The sequence below is a fragment of the Nothobranchius furzeri genome, chromosome 1 (genome assembly GCF_043380555.1).
Source record: "Nothobranchius furzeri strain GRZ-AD chromosome 1, NfurGRZ-RIMD1, whole genome shotgun sequence".
Taxonomy (NCBI): Eukaryota; Metazoa; Chordata; class Actinopteri; order Cyprinodontiformes; family Nothobranchiidae; genus Nothobranchius; species Nothobranchius furzeri.
Genome location: NC_091741.1, coordinates 38,864,258 through 38,868,881, shown reverse-complemented (window position 1 = coordinate 38,868,881; position 4,624 = coordinate 38,864,258). Strand labels below are relative to the sequence as shown.

Genomic DNA, 4,624 nt, shown 5'->3' with positions numbered 1-4,624 from the left:
CCTGTATGTCCCTCTACAGGAACTGAGGTCAGTTTAAAGACAGTTTACTTTGTTCCTCGTATGCTTGTTGTTTTTGCTTGAACTCTCTCTGTTTAGTTCCAACAAGTTGTGGGTTTGGGTCATTGCTACATGAAGGCGCTATGTGGCCATCCTCACCGCATCTGAAGCAGTACCCTGGGCGGGGTTTCTTTAAAGGTTTACTTTCAGGTAAGTAGCCAGGGTTTGGATCAACTGGATGTTTGGTCTTTTTACTGGGTTTCGTAGAGGACTTATTAGTGGCACCGGACAGGGATGCTTTAAGAGAAGCCATCTGGACTTGTAGCTTGGCAAGCTGTTTTTCAAGTTTCTGAGTGTCAGCTTTAGGGGTGGGTGGCTTTTCAGTAAGAGTAGAGGGCTTTGTCTCGTCATTATGCCACTGGTTGCACTGCGCTGCTTCATCTACCTTTAGTGAGTTTGTCTGAACTTTGCTTTTAAAGGTGCCAAAATGTTGTTTCATTCGGTTAGACTTAGTCGCGTGTTTGTCCTCTTCTACTCTGAGCATTAGAAGTAAGTCAGGAAATGACAGGGGTTTGTTTTTCCTCTGCTCAAGCTGCAGACTAGTAATAATACTGTTATCCCAACAGCCTCTGCAGAATTGTTTGAGCAGTTGTCGATCTGAGTCACTGGCAACCATGCCACCTCTTTTCACTACTTTATTCAGGGCTATTTGTAAACGTTGTAAGTACTCGGATGGCTTTTCTCCTGGATTTTGATTGGTGTTTAAAAATTTTGCGAAAAGTTCATCTCCATCGTCGACTGTTTCAAATGCTGAATCGAGGAGGCATATGTATTCGTGAGGAGTTGAATTTGGCCCAAGGTGTCTTACAATGTTAGCAGCGGGTGGGGCAAGGCTCTCAATAATCTTTCTGACTTTTTGCTGGTTAGATACATTGGGATCAGCAAGGTAAAATGCAACATTGCTGCGCCATGTGTCATAATCAGATTCAGGATAGGGACATGGAATTTTTCCTGAGAAAGGTCGAAGTTTGACATGCCCATGTGAAGGTGAGTCTGGATTGTTTATAACATGCTCCACGACTACCCTTTGGACTTCTGGAGTAACGAGCTGTTCAGAAGTCAAATGTACTGTCCGTTTCCTAGGAGAAGCAGATGCTCCTGCGCTTGTAGTGGACAGCGGCATGTTGTTAAAAGGTAGGTTGTTTGAAATGTCATCACCTCTAGAAAGAAGGCTTTCATTTATGTCCTGTCCTAGTAAAGCTACATTGTTAGAGGGCTGTGGTTCTTGAACTGCAGCTGAGTCACTTATGACCCCAGGATTAGTAGTAGACTTTTGGATTCGAGCTAGCTCCTCTAGCAAGACGTCTTCAAAACTAACACCACCACGTTTAGCCATACTTTGAAGCTCAGTGAGGTAGTAACTAGTAAGGCTAGAACCTCTGCCCGTAGTATACCATTTGGACAACAACTCAATGTGATGGAAAACATTGGGATCGCTGCTGGGTCTATCACATGGTAAAGTATCCAGTAAGAATTCAATGGGTTCACCTGATTTGAATTCGACAATGGCAGAATCTTTAAATAGTACATCGTGACTGGTTACTTTAACAACCCTTTCTACAGAACCAATCTGTGCTAAATACTCAAGTACCTCATTGTCTAGCACAGCACCAGTAATAGGTTTCACTAAAACAGAGTTGGGCACTTTAATGTTTTGTGTTTCAATAACTTCCATTCTCGATGGTGGTTACTTTCAAAAGGTTACAGGTGAAGCAATAAACCAGTTGCTCAGAATGTTCAGAAATATTTATATTTCCTACTTGGCTCCTGGCTGGCTCGCCAAGATTTGTGTAGCACCTATAGAGGGGACTAGTATTAGTCAGGTACTAGACATCTACTAGGCTCTATCTACAAAGAGAATTAGGAAAACCATCCGAAAGTTGAACAACGGTGATTTATTGCTTCCACCCAGCATATAAAAAAAATAAATAAAAAGAGAATGTGTGGTTACAATATTTTCAAAATCAAATACAATACCCAAAATAAGAGAGCTCTTTTTCCCCAAAAAAATAAAAATAAATATAGATGTTGATCTTTAGGATTCAGTTCTTGAGCAACGTTGCTACCCGGGTAGTGTTTGTGTCTTATCTGTAGATCTGTATGGATTTTTCCAGTTCGTGAAGGTTCCTCTGCGAAAGGATGTCTCGGCTGGCCACACCGTTTACACCTGTCCGCAGTCCATCTGGGCTCGGCTCGCCATCACGTCAAGAATGCAGAGTCACTATAAAACCAATCTACATAGAATGCAGAAAGTAAATCATTCTGTTCATTTTTCTATCCCTATGAGACCTCAGATCTAACTTAAAAGAGCATCACTAGTAGTTATCCAACGGTTTAGGAAAACCTTATCAAAACAACTGAAATGCTTAGCTTTAACTTCAAACTGTAATTTGTGTACAGTTTTCCTGCTGTTTAGCAGCAACCTTATGTTAAACATAAATTAATTGAACATCTTATGACTTAATCATATTTATATGATATAACTGCAATATTCATCACTTTTAAAACAATTTTTTATCTTTTTAATCCTTGTAACCTGGTAGATTAAATTAATTGCTTATCAACTTTGTACAAACATTTATTTACTAAAACCAACAGTATAGCCTAACTTAACACGGCTCACAATCAACCGTTGCCGTTCTAACAAATGAATCAGTTGGTATGCAGAGAGCACGAGCCCTCTTGCTACAGTGCTAATTACTCCATTGTAAAAGACTGGAACTAGCGGTAGCCACTAGCGCTAGCATTAGCGTTAGCATTTCTTTTAAACAAATCTCTCACACGTTACGATGATGTGGAGTACATCAAAGCATTTAAAAGATTGGGACAGTGTCCATAAAACTCCCGATTGGTTTTATTTTAAATAAAAGTCAGTAATTTATGCCAAAATAACACATTAGCCGAAAGCTAAGGCAGGCCAACTAACTTTTCACTCACCGGGATCTCCACAAGCTAGCTCTCAACAAACGGTTACTCCCGTTGCTCACAGATGACTCACAAGGTTCCAGCCTGTTCACAGTATATTATAAATAAAATATCCAATAATATTGATTCATACATCACTATTTTCTGCTACTTACTCGCTCCGTTCAGTGCACAGCCACGCATATGCTTGGAGGCGAAAAGTGAGTATGTTGCACGTCTATAGCTCAGGTTTCAGAAGGTGTAACCTGCACCCTGGTGGGCATTTGTGGTATTACAGTTCAGACAACATAAACAGGTTTAGTAGCCCAATACTTCTCATGGGTTACACTTGTTTCAGTACGTTTTGCCACTTAAACACAAGCGTTCTGTACCTGATTTCCCAAGATAGACAGCAGCACATGTGCAAGAGCGTTGTGTCATCAGTCGCTGCGGGCGAGATGTCAACAGAGCAAGCAGTATGGTAGAAAGAACGCGCTCTAACATTGACAACTGATATTCAAAGTGAGTCATCATCTTACTCTCCTCCATACGGTAAATACACTGTTTAGGATAATGCTAGCTTTAGAGTTGAGCTTCTGTTGCTGGCAGCTAATGGTGCATTCACATTCGCCTAGGTACACGGAAATTCCGATTTCAGAGTAGGAAAAATCAACTGTTTGAAAATGAACGGAAAAAGGAATGACGATACACAGTAAATTTAGTTCACAGCAGAGATCTTTGCTTCAGTGTGATTTGCCATCTCTAATACTACAAGGACCCACCCATTACATCGTTTGTACAGAGGGGAAAGGAGAGGAACAGGAGTACATGGAGCTGGGTTTTAATTTTTGTGTCATTTAGAAACAGTTGTGGTTAAAGGTTTTCATATTGAACAAGTTTGAACAACACTAAGATGACAAAACAAAAACCGTTTGTATGTTATCTTTCATTATATTCATGAAATATGGTTATGTAGTTAGAGAAAAATATTCTGATGGCTATTTCCAGCAGGATAATGCACCATGTCATAAAGCTCCAATCACTTCAAACTGGTTAGTTGAACATGACAATGAGTTCACTGTACTACAACGACCCCCACGCTCACCAGATCTCAACCCGATAGAGCAGCTAATAATAAACAATATGATGGGAACTTTTCTTCAGCTTGTAGAGTTTAGATGTTCTTAGTTTCACAACCATCATATTTTTTCGCAGCCCCACTTCATCGTGAGCCGGCTACCCACTAGCATTAGCTAATCTGCCCAAACTTTGGACTGTTTCTGCCTTTGTGTCTTATTTGCTGGTTTCTCCGTTTTCCTCCACAGCACCTAGATTAGAAGAAGAAGAAGAAAAGATCATTTCTATAGCGCCTCTCAAGATAAAAACCACGAGGCGCTTCACAAAAACAAAAAAATGTAAAAATATAAAAAAGAATTTAGAAAATGGTTAAACATATTGTAGCAGTTTGCGCCACCCTCTAGCGGGGTGTGTGTGAAGCAGCAAAGAAGAGTCAACAGGTAGCAGACATAGAACATTTTTAATAGCCGGATGGCTCCCCTTTTCATCCCTCCACACATACATTTAACTCACGGTGCCAACAGGCACCGGAAAAGAACAACACAGCGCAAACTCCAAACTGAAACCAACAACACCAACATAACCC

General features: G+C 40.5%; 1 long non-coding RNA gene across 1 annotated transcript; it reads right to left on the bottom strand.

Moving 5' to 3' along the window:
- Positions 1–2,075: 2,075 nt before the first annotated feature.
- On the bottom strand, positions 2,076–3,267 carry LOC139071508 (uncharacterized). The gene is made up of 3 exons (XR_011521371.1): positions 3,138–3,267; positions 2,995–3,066; positions 2,076–2,291 (listed from the first exon to the last, which is right to left on the bottom strand). It is a non-coding gene; the product is annotated as an uncharacterized lncRNA (long non-coding RNA).
- Between the last annotated feature and the right edge of the window lie 1,357 nt (positions 3,268–4,624).